Below are 15,876 nucleotides of genomic sequence, written 5' to 3'. Positions count from 1 at the left end.
TGAAAGTTTTCACTGTGTTAAAGCAGGGAAAGGGATGGAAGCAAGACGCCAGTCCCTTATGGAGTGTACTGTGTCAGGAAAGGTGTGGGATGAGCTGGCCATGGATATATTAGGTCCTGTAGAACTGGGATATGGCAGAGGAAAATATATTGTGCTGTTGATAGATCTATTTTCAAGATGGTGTGAGTTTAAAGTTGTGAGACATGTTTCTGGGGAGAGTATGATGGTGGGATTCATTCAAGAAGTTTTTGCGAGGGGGGTACTGTTGCGCAATTGCGAAATGGCTGCCTGATCGTGCTGCTCCATGTTGGGGAATAGCCTAGAGTTTTTAATATCCTTATTGGTGCCCTGTTTCATCCTGAAATACAGCAAGACTGGTGCCTGACGGCGCAGTGCACAAGCTATCTGACCGTAGCTCTCCGATTCGGAGCCGCTGCTAAGTACTCTGCTACTTACTGTGGCCCGCCTGTGGCCGATGTTGCGTCCCGCTTCGCACTTCCAGAGTGCGGCTTTGGAAGCCTTGCTGGGGGAGGAGCCTCCACGGCTCCACGTGATACCACGTGACCTGATACCCAGCGAACCCCGCCAAGCAGAGCCAACATCAATGAGATTGCTGGATCCCTCAGCAATTGAACATTTATCCTGCCCCCCACAGTGCCGCCTTTGCCCTGGACACAAGCCTCCTTGGTGTCTGTGGTTGCAGCCCCCCCACCACCCCAGATCCGGACTTGGCCTCCAGCCCACATGGGTGGCCTGCTGTTCATCTAGTCAACCTTGCGGATTCCCCCTCATCAACGTCTGGGAAACCGGGGTTCAGTCTGATCCCCTGCTCCGAATTCAGCTGCAGTGCTATCCAGGAGACACGGAAACTGGCATGAACCGACGGAGGACAGCAGTCGGGTGAACGAGGAGTCCTCCTCACAGTCAGACTGCAGGTACAGGGCCCCCTGCTCATATCACTGCTCGTGTGGTTGTGGGATCGCGTCCGCATCATTATTACCGTCCCGGAGTGGGCAGAGAGGTCTACATACACTTGGCTTTCCGAAGCCATTCCAGAGGGGGCTCCCTCCACAGCACGATTGGCTCTGCCAAGGACATCGACAAATGGAGTCTGAGGGGCCCAGCGGGAAGCTGCTTCTAACCACGTGGACTTCAAACTAGCTCTGTTCACCGCCTGCCTCCCACAAGTACTGGACTATCCTGAGTGGTATTTAAATTCCCCTTGTACACTGCAAATCGCGTAGCTGCGGATAGGAGGAAACAATACTCTCTTTGCCTGACCCTACCAGCTGGATGAGGCTGGGAGCTGCGATCTATTACTGACTATTTGGCCAAAACGCTTCAATTACCCACCCTGTGATTTATGACTGTCGTATGTGGTGATGTATATGGGGGAGGGCACAACCCATTCTACTGCAAGCGGAGTGTGAGATGTTGGATGCTGCCGTCAGAACAAACTGGTGACCTTGTACTTAAACTGCACTGGGCATCAGACCTCATTTCCATATAAAGCCGTCCTGACTGATGTAGTGCACTGCACTTATGCCTCTCGCCATGGTCACTTAACCACGCACATTACTCGCTGGCCATTCTGGGTCACACATTCCTGCCCCATGCCTCTGTCGTATCCTTGCGCTATCCAGCTGCCTCCGTCGCTGCTTAGGGCTACTAAGCCCCGGGTCTCAATGCCTGATCGAGGTGCACTGCCCGAGGCTCTTGCTTCAATTACTGGTGATAGAAGTGAACACCTCGGACTACCCCTCCCTGATTCACCTGTTCCTGTGCTGCTCCAGGGCCGCTCCCTATATGCCCTGGTGCGGTCCTGACCAAAGGGGCCAACAAAAAACAGAGTTATATCACCATGTATGCCAAGGCGGTGCCAAAATCAAACAAGACCCTGCCGCAGACAGAGACTCCCCCGGTGGTGCCCCCCCACCCCTCGAGTCCAAAGAACTCCAGAAAAGGATGGACTATATGCATGAGGGGTTCACTACCCTTCACTCGAAATTCGATGACATGAGCGGGACAATCAGCTCTATTAAAGCCTGGATGGAAAAGACAGATACCCGGGTGACGGAAGTAGAGTCCAGAGTTGGATTGGCAGAGGATGACATCAACTCCCTTCGATCAGAAGTGGCCATACTGTCCAGACAAGTCCAAGTGATCAGTAAGAAGAATGAGGACCTGGAATCGCACTCCAGGGGGAATAACCTGCGTATCATCGGTGTCCCGGAAGATACAATAGAAGGCCCTATGGAAGAATACGTGAAACGCATCATGTTCTCTTTACTTGACACCCAGAAACTATCACCACAATTTGCAATTGAACACGCCCACTGATTCCTAGCTGCAAAGCCCAAGCCTGGCACTCCCCCTGTCCCATCATCGCAAGAGTGCTAAACTACCGAGATAGGGATGCTTTATTGCGGGTGGCAAGAGCCAAGGGCGAGCTGCTGCTCGGCTCCACCAGGATTCATCTTTACCCAGACTTCCAAGTGGCCATTCAACACGAACGCAAAACCTTCCTAGCTATCAAGAAAAGACTGTGAGATCTGGGGGTTAAATAATCCATGCTATACCCAGCAAAATAGAGGGTTGAACATGCGGACCAAGTTTTTTTCTTCACTATCCCAGAGGAGGCCTCAAAGTTCATCGACAAACACTTTGCAGGCTAACAGCTATTTGATTTCACTCTGGTAAATACTCCTGGTTTCCCCTGTTATGAGGTCTCCCTAGGCTGGTCCATGAGATCGGCACTGGGATCCCAGCGTGATCTCTCTCCGGAACGCACCAGTTGTACGATGATAACATTTGACTAGCTTTGTTACCATCTATGGCCTCCACTGTTCTTATGTGTTCTAGCATTACATTGTGCACTATGATATGTTTTGTTTCTGCCCAACTTCAGAATTGCAGCCGTTCCTGGCGTACGCACAGCCCCCCAGGCAAAGTTGCCACCTTTTGCGATTTGGTTGATGTTCAATTCGGTTTTCATCCCTCTAATTGGGAGGTGGTCCGGTACGGGGTGGGCAGAGATGGTCAAATGTTCAGAAAACTACTTGGCATGCGACTGAGTACAGGATTGACCGACTACTTCCAAGTTGACTATATCAGATCATTGCCCCTTTTAGTCTGGACCGAACCCTTTGGAGCATGTCCCTGTGTGGATGTGGTCCTACTGTTGCTTGCCTACAGTTTGGATGGTGGATGAAAATATTGTGTGCATGAGCTGGAATGTTAGGGGTCTGGGCAACCATGTTAAAATGCGAAAGTTGCAACTGTAAGCTGAGCGGCACAAAGTTAAGATACTTTTTCTGCAAGAAACTCACGGTTCGACCAAGGGTTATGAGGGATTTGCTAGGTCATGGGACCCCCAGCACTACTACACCACCTATTCTACCCAAAGCCGTGGAGTTATGATTTTAATCCACATGTATCTCAAATTTGTACATAAGTCAACACATGCGGACCCCTTGGGGCGCTACGTCTTACTATTTGCTTCCCTTTTGGGGAGGGAAGTGGTACTGCTTAATATCTACGGCCCTTATATTGATGATTACGACTTCTACTCCCAACTCTCCTCTCTGTTAGCTGGGTTCCCCCTCATTCCTATACTTTGGGGTGGTGACTACAACACTATCGTCGACACTGACCTTGACAGGTCTGGAACTAAGGTGCACCAGCTTTCCAAGGCTGCCAAGACCATCGTTAAGGTGCAATCTCAGCTTGGTATGGTTGATGCGTGGAGATTGATGCACCCGGACTCCTGGGTTTTTTCTTTCTACTACTTAGTACACGACTCGCATTCACGTATTGACAGATGGCTAGTCTGCAACATACTCATCAGAACTATCATTCAGACGACTATCATGCCCAGAGCATTTTCGGATCACTGCCCAGTAACTATCTCGTTAAAATGGGGTGAGTACAATGGGGGGACACGCTTGTGGAGGTTGAAACCACATGCACTGCTAGATACAGTATTTGAATCTGAACTTGAGTCTAGTATCGATGATTTTGTTTCTGCTAAATACAGGGTCTGTGGAGACTCTGGCCACTCTCTGGGAGACGTTTAAGGTGTACATACGGGGAGTCGCACTAGTCAAGGAGGCAGGGATCCTCAAAACTATCGGGAAGACCATTGCAGAAAGTAAGTCCCTGCTTGCCAGTCTCGAAACCCAAATACGCTGCATCCCCATCTCCTGTCACACTTGGGGAGATTGGAACAACATTGGATGCCTTCCGAGCCCAGACTAACCGAAAACGGAAGTTCCTGGATGATCTACACACTGCCTGGAGGTATGGGGAGGGAGAGCATCCTGGGCATCTCTTAGCGAGACTGATCCATCACGAAGAGGGAGCACCCCATATCCCGGCCATTGGCACTCTCATCCCAGGAATTCAAAATGACGAGTTCCGCTCCTTCTATGAAACACTATATTCTAATACTGACACTGCCCCCATGGCAGATATTGAAACCTTCTTACACAATCTTCTGCTCTCGATTCTGTTCACAGAGAGCAGGGATGCCCTGGACCGCCCAGTATCGGCAGGGGAACTATCCAATGCAATAGACACATTATCCTTTGGGGTGGGCACCTGGTACAGGCGGGTTCTCCACCGGATTTTATAAATACTATAAGTCCTGCCTGGTTCCCCAGCTGATGGCGGTATGGGAGGAGGCATGTAGGGTCGGTGTGCTCTCCCCTCCCTTCGAGAAGCGTTTATCTCAGTGCTACTCAAAGCTGACAAGTCGGCCACGCAATGCGACTCATACCGGCCTCTCTCCCTCATCAATTGCGATTTTAAAATATATGCCAAGGTGCTGGCCCTCCGGCTGGCACCGTATATGTCATATGTTGTCCACCCGGATCAGCCGGGTTTCATTCCGGGGCATTCCACTTCTCTCAATCTGCGCCGATTGTTTAACATCCTTGCCCGAATTGATCCAGACACACGGGCCGTAGCAGCCACTTTAGATATGCAAAAAGCATTCGACTCAGTCTCTTGGAGGTTTTTGTGGATGGTCCTGGAGAAGAGTAACTTCGGCCCCCATTTTATATCCTGGGTGAAACTATTGTACTCCTCTCCTGTCACCAGGGTCCGCACTGTGGACCGCTGTTCCATCCAATTTGAAATAGCTAGAGGCACTAGACAAGGTTGCCCCTTCTCAGCATTAATATTTGCTGTAGCCAATGAACCCCTGGCAGTTGGATTCGTCAACCGCATGCACACAGGGGTATAAGACTGTCGGGGACCCCCAAGATCATTTCCCTCTATGCAGACGACGCCTTACTTTTCATCCACTCTCCTGAGCATAATCTTGCCCCAATATTGGACGATGTTATCCTTTTCGATGAGTTATCTGGTCTAAAGGTGAACTGTTCTAAATCCGTACTGTTCCTCTTGACCGATGCCACTGCGGTCCCCCGAGATCTCCGGGGGTTGGCCTGGTCCCAAACAGAGATTACATACCTCCGGGTAGTGGTCGCACAACACCAGACTCTGGTATATGATTCTGATTTCGGGAAGTACCTCAACACCCTTAGCCAAAAGAATGCAGATTGGGCCAAATTACCAATTACACTGGCTGGGAGGGTGGCCCTGCTTAAAATGATTGTCTTACCACAACTACTGTACAAATTCCAGAATATACCGCTATGGCCGGGCAACAAATTCTTTAAGACACTGACTCGGACCGTTAATACCTTCCTGTGGCACTCTGAGGCTGTTCGCCTGAAACTAGAAACATAGCTACACCAATTGCACAAGGTGGATTTAGCACCCCTAACTTCGAGAGTTACTGGATCGCTGCACAAGTCCACTTTGCAACATTTTGGTTTGCGTCCATCCACCCCCCCGTGCCACCCACATCAAACTCGAGCACCTGGCCACTGGTGGGCGGGATATTTGCTCCCTGATTCTTCCTTCCCTAGATCTCAAATTAAATCCTCTGGATCCTACAGGATCCACGATGATGGAATGGAGCAGACTATGGAGAAAAACGGGCAACCCGCACCCATTCCATGGTGACTTTCCCCTCTAGAACTATCTCCCCGAATCTCCTTGAGTGGACCCAGCAACAGTGCGTCACTGGGCCGATGCAGGCCTTAGCAGTATTTGTGACTCTTTCACCTTGGGTACTTTCACTGAATGGGCGACCTGCCGGAATCCCTGCGAGGATGGCCCTTTCACTGGCTTCATTACACTGGGTTGCGTAGGTCTTTCAAGAACAGATGGCCTGAATTCCCCTTGATACCACCCGATGATTCAATACTGGCTGAAATCGTGTCTAACTCTGCTTCCAAAGAGAGGGTCTCCAGATTGTATAGCCTTCTCCAGGAAAGGATGGCCACCTCGTGGGTTAGACTTAAGGGGGCTTGAAGCAGGGATTTGCGTGTTGTAATAATGGATCAACGGTGGGAGCACATGTGCACCCGCACCCATGAAGTCTCCTTCAAATCTAAATTAAATTGATCCAATTTAAAATACTACACAGATACCACTATACCCCAGCTAGACTGCATCACATGTTGGCGGACCAGCCCCCTGAATGTCCCAGGTGCAAATCTGACAATGCCGATTTTACATATACTCTGGTCCTGTCCACACCTTTCCCCGTTCTGGTAAGAAATATGTTCAACCGTATCCCTAATACTTGAATGTACTATTACATCCTCCCCATTGGCCTGTCGCTTCCACAAGTTTCCCCGCCTCGGACGGGATCTCAAGAAACTGGCTGGACTATGTATGTTGCTTGCAACCCACTGTATTCTGCTACTCTGGCTCCGCCCTAGAGCTCCCACCCTCAACCAATAGCTTCAGGCTGTTTCCTGGCCCTCGGACACAGGGGAGCGCTGGGTTAGCTTGTAGCGGGCAGTATGTATACCTAGAAACATCTGGACCCGTTTCCGTTTCTATCTGTTCTCTTTATCCAGCAAAGACGATGTTGACACCAACGACCCGCTGTCCCCTGTTACTAATCCTGATTAGGCAATTTGAATAATGGTTCAGGTACCTATTTCACTGGTTGTAATGTTCATAATTTCTCCATTATGGTCCTGCGAGGCCATGTACTTCTCATGTCAAACTGCTGATTACTTGCACATTGCTAGCTGTTCTCTGTTGTATTGTCAAGCATAATAAATAAAGTCCAAATAAATAATAGACGTTTTTGAAGGGGAAGGTATGCCGGGGAATGTACTTACCGATAACGGCACGCAATTCATGGGTGCTTGTTTTGTAAGATACTTGAAAGAGTGTGGAGTAAAGCATAGAAGGTCGGCATTTTACCACCCGTGGACTAACGGAATGGTTGAGAGAATGAACAGATGTGTAATGGATGCCATCCGCATGGCTGATGTGTGTGGTTCAGATAAAAAGGTTGCTATTCAGGAGAGATTATATGCAATGCGTATGTCACCTCATTCCACAACAGGGATTTGTACTTTCGAGCTTATGAGAGGGTGCAAAGCTAATACCAAGGTGAGCCCCCCTTGGTTAGGGAGAGATATGGAGTCTGATTATGTGGTGGATGAAGTGAGGAGGAGTTTAAAGAAGAAGAAAGAGGAGTGGGTGATGAGGGAAAATGAGAGACGGGGAAAGAAAGAGTTGAGGGTGGAATGTGGAGATTGGGTGAGAATTAATATGATTGTGGTGGTGAGAAGAGGTTGTGTGTCAGGAAGGAGAGTGTAAATGGAGGGAGATGTGTTGTGATGTTGCTTACTGGGTGGAGAATGCACTGTTGAGAATGTATATTTATATCTAAGACTCCTAGTTCAGCAGTTGGAGAGTAGCAGCTCAGGGGTGAGCTGTGATGAGCTCTGCTGTGGGTTAGTTTCTTGTTATCTTAAGAATAAATCCTTGTTACAAATCAGAACACGTGTCGTGATCTGTGACTTAACAGGAATAGTATCAATATTCATTCAATAATGAACAATAACATAAAGATCAGTAATATAAGACTATGTATTTGCATTACATAAACCTAAATCAATAATTGTTAATGGTTTTGTTTTTCTTCTCTTGACTAAATTAATAAATGTATATATTCTGCTAATTTATTATGGAGAAAAAAACATTGACTATTAGGCTTCATTTATACTTCTAAAGTGTACAATAGGCATCACATGACCACAAGCAAACAATCCATAATTCTATCATTAAAGGCACAATGTATTCACCTATCTGCAGTACTATAGAGGGCCATTCTATAGTGGAAAACCTTCGATAGTAGTTACTGACCACACCCAGAAGGGCTCCAAGTTATTTCTTATTAAGGGGATATGGTCCTTTCTGAATGGCCACACATTTTTCCACTTGTGGTTGTACTAAAATATTTCTCACTTAGAATGTGACGGGTTTTCTGGTTGTGGAGGGTAGCAAGAACGGGTGTGTGTTCTTTGCTGACTGCTGTGTTCTTTGCTGACTGTTCCAGCATGGTTGGTATGGTATTTTACGGTTTTGTTCCAGCATGGTTGTTGTGGTATTTAACAGTTTTGCTGCCTCTCTGGTGCATCATTTCTCTGTTAAACTTGGTCAGTGTATAGTGCAAATCCATCTGCATTTTACTCTAATGCCATAAAAAACGGAGCTGTGCCATACATGTCAACATTACCAATTTAATTTGGGAGATACTAGTCCAGACTTGGTTGTAATTTTGCGTTCTGGGACTTTTAGTCCTGGAGTTCCCCATTATGAACCCAGGACTACAAGTACCTTAATGGTAAATTCAAACCAAGACTTGAACAGTATCTCCCATATGGGATGATGTATGTGGGCATGTATGCGCATATTACGATTCCCCACCTCTGTATCTGGACAGCTGGGCATAGCACACTGCATGCAATCAGTGATGTACTCTCACTGCAAAATATTTGTTTCGATTGTCTTTGTACCTGATTTGCAGTTTTCGAGTGGTGTTTCATGCACACAAATCATATTTTGAACTGAACATTTAGGCCCATTCAGAAGTATGTGGTTGGGCATTTTTTAGGCTATTTCCTAACTTAATTTGGGCTATAAATGGTTTTCCTTTTCTGGCAGTGCTAATTTGGGGTGATGTGTGCCATTCACAATTGCCAAAGAACTGTGCTGTCATATGTACAGAAACCTTATGGAATTTGCATGGCCTTAATGCTAGATTTCAGTGAGTGGTGCTTTGACACAGAATCCTCCTAATGGTCACTGTGAAGGTGAATGGGGGCTGACAAGCCCCAGCTGTGCGTAAGCCTGAGCAGTCCCACAGACCGTACACACTGCTGGCCCACTTACCCTTCTTTTTCGAATGCTCCCTTCGGCCGTGAGAAGTTACCCAAATCGGCACAGAATTGGGCACACTGCACATGGTCAAGTTGTATCTCAAAATATTATAAGGGGTGCCAAATTATGTTTTGCCCATGGTGTTGCCAGAGGCACTGATGACTACACTCTTCTCTATAGCCATGTTGCATTCCCCAATCACATCAGCAGCTAACCAGACTCAAAGCGCTGTAGTCTATCAGATCTTGGGATCTTCCATATGCATAACCTACCCCAATGTTTCTCCGACAAACCTATAGAAAGCAAATTGGCACTCAGGAACCGGGTATCCGACCTACACCCATCAACATCACAGGGGTTGCATCTGCCTTTCTCAACTGTCCCATTATTGAAGCCCTTTCCATTTTCTTCTTACAGAGCCAAGCGCAGCAAGGCCACCAATAGTGGCAGATGTGGCTTATACAAGACCACCTACATTACCACTACAAAATAGCTATACAAAAGCCAAAACCTTTGCCTATGTTAGCACTTGTTTTTAACAGGACATAAGTGCAAGTGACACATGCAATACCCACTCCCTTTGTGCTGCAACACATAGAATACAGCTGAGTCCCACAACAAATGTGGTTCAGTTTACTCATAGTCACTGCCATAGATGTTCTCTCTGCACCTGAACACACTGTTTTGCATGGCTTTTAAAATGTCTTTCAATAAGTTATCTCTTCTAGTATCTGAATAGTCACCTAAATTCTAATTACTAGTCTCTTGGAATGGAATACTCTGTTATTTTCATGTTTGCACAGAATGTGGTCTTCCAAGGGGCCTTCCACCTCACAGCGTTTCGAGGCCATAACAATGGCAGCAGGCGCTATGAAAATATCAAATATCATAACATGACAACTGTCTTATTTTAATTACAAAAGGAACTTACTTATATGCACAATTAAGGCCTTACATCTCAGAAGACTGCTTAAAAATAACAGTGGCATGTCATATAAAACATAAACGTTAATGTTACTACTCAATAGAATAAGCTACAAATCAAGTGGCAGACATTTGCCAAGCACAGCCACAACATGCAATAGCTGGAGCATGGTGGAAGTACCCAATCATATGTTGTCAGTGCCTCACAAATACCTATCTATCACTTACACAAAAGCCTACATTATAGCCTTTGTTGGTACTTGATTTCAACAGAACTTAAGTGCAGGAACTGATGCAAGAGCACACGTGTCTTATTTTAATTACAACAGGAAATCATTTGCATGGACAACTAAGGCATAAACAACTAAGGCATAAACTCTCAGAAGACTGCTGATAAATAAAATTGGCAGGTCCTATACAGCACAATTGTTGACATTACTATACTATAGAATTAGCTACAAATGAAGGAATAGACATAACCTAATCACTTCCATAATGGACCTAGGCATAACATGGTAACAGCTGGAAAATAGTGCAAGTATCGATCTTATTATGTCAGTCCCTCCCAAATCCCAATGTGTTTGTGTCTGCGTCTATACACAGGTCAGGATAGATTAAAGGAGCTTCTACAGCAGTATTCTGTAACCCTAGACCCAGTTTACACAGTAGTCTAGGCATTCACAAAATGGCGGATCCTATGCACATCCCCTGTGTACATTTCTCAGCTGGTTTAGCAAGAGACTGAGGTGAGGGCAATGTGCAATTTGCTGTTGTGGTCACAGAGGGTGCACACAGCAGCTGCCCAGTTTAGGAGTGAGTGTGGGGTATCTCTGCACCTTTCTCTATCATTTTCCTCAGACAGCTTACCAACTTGTGTAAAAGTTGTAAATGAAAGACCACAATTCAGTCAACACCCCATGTACTTCAGAGAGATAGCCCAACAGTCTCTTTCTTCCTTTCTCTTTTCTGTCGTGCAACTTGCCTGGCTCCGGGAGACCCCCTCTGGTGAACAGCTCACACCTTGTGCATATGCTAATACATGACAGCCTCTGCCTACCACTGGAAGGACAGCCCTTAAAATCTGAATGAGTAAAGCATGGTTGTTTTTGCCCTGGTCCCATCAATTAGCTGTGGCACAAGTAAGGAAGTCTCCCTGGGACCCTCAGCTAGCAAAGGGCCAGGGACACTGCAAACTCGGCATTGCAGTCTTATTGGAAAGTCCATGAGATGCCCTAGTCCCAGAACCTCTATCTGCCACTACAAACACGCTGCTCTTCACCATCCTGCAGCCATCACACTTCCCCATCCCCTTTTAAGGCCAAGGTATTGCACTTTTTGTTGAAGGAATCAACTACACCTTCCAAATGTTCTGCTCCTTGCTTCATTGTGAAGAATCCCCTGCAGAGTTGCATTATCACTGATACTGAAGACCTGGCGTCGTGTCACCATCTGGTGAGTTGTGTCTGCTGATAGCGGTGGAGGGGAGAATTTCATTTTTTGATTTTGTGAGAAGAGTTTGTAGCTTGTGGGAGCGAGCTGGGAAGACCTCCAGGTGAAATGAGCAGGGATTCTGGCAACTGCTCCGACCAATGCCTGATGAACGCCTGATAAACGCCTTGCCGTGCCCTGAGGGCAAAGAACAGAGCAGGCCACTGAGCATAGTACCTGTGCATGTTAAAGTGAGGTTTGCCGCATCTCTCAGTCTGCTAACCAACATATTAAGGAAGGAGAAATGGGTGACTGTGGTACTCCAATTTCAAACTGCCCTTCCATTGAACATTACTTCTTGCCTCCCATAAGCCTTATCAGGTTATGGTAATTCTGAGTTTCCACACAACGCCCTATCCCCCTTTTCCATCTGTTCCAAACTCGCAAATGCTTCTTTGGGAAAGAGAAAAAAAAGAGTGAAAGAGAGATAGAAAGCGAGAGAAAGAACAAGAAGGAAAGAGTGAGCAGGGGAGAGATATCGAGGGGGAGAGAGAGCGAGAGGGGAGGACACAGAGGGGGAAAGGGAGAGAGAGGGAGCAGGAGAAATGGGACTGGAATGGCATGGGATAGGAATGTAAATTTACAAGTTGTTTTGTCCTGTAAAGCCTACCTCCTGCCTTCTTCTGACTAAGTGACCCCCTCTAAGATCGCCTATCACCTTGCACTACACACATAAACCCACCACAGACAGCCACCACAGCCCTAGCCGTTAGCACAACACTAGACAAACCATGACTTAGCTCTCTATTTTAGCCCTATCGCACTCTCCCACATCAGTGGCTACCTAGACCCAAAGTGCTGTCGCTTGTCAGATCTTGAAGCCTCATTACCGGGTCAGCGGTAAAACCCACCGGTAGCAGGTGGTCTACCGCCAACCCAATAAGACTGTTTCCGCCGCCCAATATCCCGGTGCCACTGAGATATCATGAGCGGCGGCGGAAAGGTAAATCCTCTTTCCCGTGGAGTCTCATAGGACTCCATGGCATTGGGGTCACTTAAACACTGGCACTGTTGTTAACGGTACCGGTGCTCCAGTGAAAACACTGCCAGTAGGGACCTGAATTCCTGGCAGGTCAGGGCTGCCAGTAGTTCTGTGCGCCTACCAGTAAACTCGAAGTTTTGCAGTCCGGAAAGGGTGCCGGTACATTGCTACGGGCACCCTTATCTCCGGACCACCAAACATCTAATGAGAGTCTCTTCCCTAGGAAAAAATACTCCCAAGTTTCTTTGTCAAACACATAAAAGGCAGATTGTCATTCAGAACCGGGTCCTTTCTACCTGTACCCATCAACACCACAAATTTTGCATCTGCGTTTTCCACTGTTCCACTAATAAACACCACCACCTTTTTCTTACAGAGCCAAGCACAGCGGGCGCTATACAAAACCATGTATGGCGTCATGATGGGTGCTGCTGGGATGTGCAGATGGTGAATGAGATAAGTGGGAGAGGTTATGAGGCAAATTTCGCCTTGTCTGATGTCTATGCCGCACCTATTTGCGATGAGCCCTAGCGTTTATTATTTTTCTCCCTTTTTAGTGGACTTTATTGAGGGGTTTGCTGTGGACTATTGGCACTGGATAGTGTTTGAACATTATTCAGGTGAACTGTGATTACACCAGACAAATGATTCTGGGACCACTTGGGTTTTCTAGGTCAAAGCCACAGGGCTGCCATGGTGGAACCGGTCGGTGCTTTCTGATAAAGACAATGGGACTCTGTTGTTTACAGAATGCCAGGGGGCAGTGGAGCAACACCCCTCACCTGAGGAGAATGAGACAAGATGCCGCGGCATCTATAGCGACGAAACAAAATAATGCTACATGATGATGGAAAAAAAGGAAGAAGAGATGATGGACATTTGCCAGAAAACAGGGGTTTCCTTTGTTCAAGGGAGGCAGAAACAGTGTGCTAGAAGGCCTACGTCTGGTGCTTTGTATTTAAGGGGGCAGACGTCATTGAGGGCAAAAGGGAAGGCAATGCAGGGAAGTGGGGGGGGGGCGGGTTTCGGGGCTGGGATGCTGATCGTCTCTTACAAGACACAATGTTCAATAAAAACCCTTTTTCAGATAATTCCAGAAGACTAATACAATTCATTTTTTTATTCTGTTGATGGACAGTGCCTGCGACCCGGATCCATCACCCAACACAGCCCACTGTCGGGCGTTGGGTACCTCCTCCCGAAGAACACCCTGCACTCATCAAGAACTAGGTAAGGAGTACTTGTTAAAAACTATGAAGGGGGCCACTGTGAGAAGTATACATGGCTGGGTAAGCATGCATGCGGGGCTGCACAACAAAGCCAAGGATTTTTCCGTGGATACAGGGATAAAAAGGCAAACGGGAGATTTGTTTAGGGGTTATGCCAAAATGTGATGGAAATTCTGGGTCATGTACGTTGTACTAGTTATTGTGTTTGCCGGTTTTATTGCAGTGATATTGGCAATCGTTTTCTGCGATTGTATTGATCTTGCAAAATATTCAGAGTGATGAAGGTTGGTTTTGATATATGTTTTTTTATCCTGATTGAACACATTCAGGTCTTGAAAAGAGAAGGTATCCGTGAGGAACCTCTCTATAATTCTACATTTTTTGTCGCTGGTTTAGAATAGGGAACAGGAAGGTAATTAAAGGTATTGGGAATTCTAAATACTGAAGCTCTATTAACTAGGGACAGACTAATGAGAGCAGGTTGAGTGTGCTATATTCCTGTCAGAACCACTTCGCTGTGTCTCTGGTTGTTAACCCTTTCCCTCCCAAGACCACAAAAGAGCAGAGTCAAAGAGTGACTGGTACAGGGGCACCTGGGCAATGGTGCAACTGGAAAACTGAGCAAATGGTGAAAAGTAGGGAAAGAAATGGGCAAGGAGCAGTCAAAACAGGCGGATGAACCCCCAAAGGGGTTGCCCACCCTTTATTTGTTTATCCATTTCAATAGTGCTACAAATTACTTTTTTGATTCTTGGCATTATTTGACCAGAAAAAATAAACAATCCCAGTTCCCGACTGAGGGAACATTTAACTTGGACAAATTGGGAGCACTCAGATGAGCATTGATGGAACAGAAAGGAAAAGTGATTCCGAAGCCGAGGGGCGATTTCCCCACATGGCTAGAGTAGGCAATGGCACGTTGTAATGACTGTAAGATTAGGGGGGTTGAGGGCGATAAATTACAGGTTGCAAGGGCAAATAAAGTATTTAAGGTCAAAAACAACAGATAAGAATACGTGTTTGTTGCTTCAGATAGTGTAAGAGAAAGGAAAAGAAGAGGGGAAGACTGAGGAAGAACAGGATGGCGAGTCAGCAGAAGATATTGTTGAATTCTTCACTAGCATGAGAGCTGCGATAAGGGCAGGACAGAGGCAGCCACAACAAGGACTGCCTCAGCCAGGTGGGCCTCATCTACAGGGACCACAGCTGTTATAATCCCCCCAGGGCAGATACTTGTGAGGGTGATAATGGTATCAGACGTGCGACAGAGATTGATAGAACAAGCTGATTGGCCAGTGCAGACCCGGGATCAGTGGATCATTAGTCCAGTCAAGAGAGGATAATTCTGTCAGTACCTGAGGTGTGTCCCAGGAAAACTGATTGCCGCAAGATAGGAAACTGTAAACAGAAAAAGGGAGAATCTCCAGCTGATTATTTAAACAGACGTAAGCTATTGTTCACTCACCACTCAGGTATTACAAAATCAGATGAAACAGCTCAGGAGGCTATGGGTAATTCCTTTGTTACAGGATTGTTGCTGAAGGTTCAAAAGCAGCTTAAGAATGTATGCATCGGATGGCAGATCAAGCCCTTAACACAGCTAGTGGCGGTTGCGAACCATTGCGTAGCATGCCAAGAACAAAGAAGGAAAGATTTGAAAGTAAGCTGATGACTTTACAGATGCAGAGCCTGCAGGACAGGTGCAGGGACAGATGCAGAATGCATAAATAGATGCACAAGAGGGCGCTAGAGCGCGACCAAGATGGCCGCACTGGTGTGAGCTCCGGCAGCGCACCCTCATAAATCCTTAAAAAACAACAAATCCGGGGGCCATCCAACCCCCCCAGCGGTGGGGCAGTCGTCCCTGAGCAAGATGCACCAGCCGTTGCCCTCCGGCGACGGGAGCAACACCTGTAGCTGCCCGCCTGGCTCGGGTGCCTGGGAGGGGTGAATCCCGCTCTGGTCATGTCCCGCGGCAGCATCCGCGACACA

The 15,876-nt window shown here is 47.0% G+C and overlaps 1 long non-coding RNA gene across 1 annotated transcript in view; it reads left to right on the top strand.

Moving 5' to 3' along the window:
* The window catches only part of LOC138566052 (uncharacterized), a 298,613-nt gene that overhangs the window by 222,152 nt on the left and 60,585 nt on the right, over nt 1-15,876 (top strand). The window contains exon 2 of the long non-coding RNA XR_011301820.1: nt 13,794-13,885. This is a non-coding gene — a long non-coding RNA (uncharacterized lncRNA). The remainder of the gene's footprint in view (nt 1-13,793; nt 13,886-15,876) is intronic.

This window comes from Ambystoma mexicanum, chromosome 2p (assembly GCF_040938575.1).
Source record: "Ambystoma mexicanum isolate Mex_15411 chromosome 2p, UKY_AmexF1_1, whole genome shotgun sequence".
Lineage (NCBI taxonomy): Eukaryota > Metazoa > Chordata > Amphibia > Caudata > Ambystomatidae > Ambystoma > Ambystoma mexicanum.
Note: the sequence above shows the minus strand (reverse complement) of the source record. Positions and strands in the feature narration are given on the sequence as shown.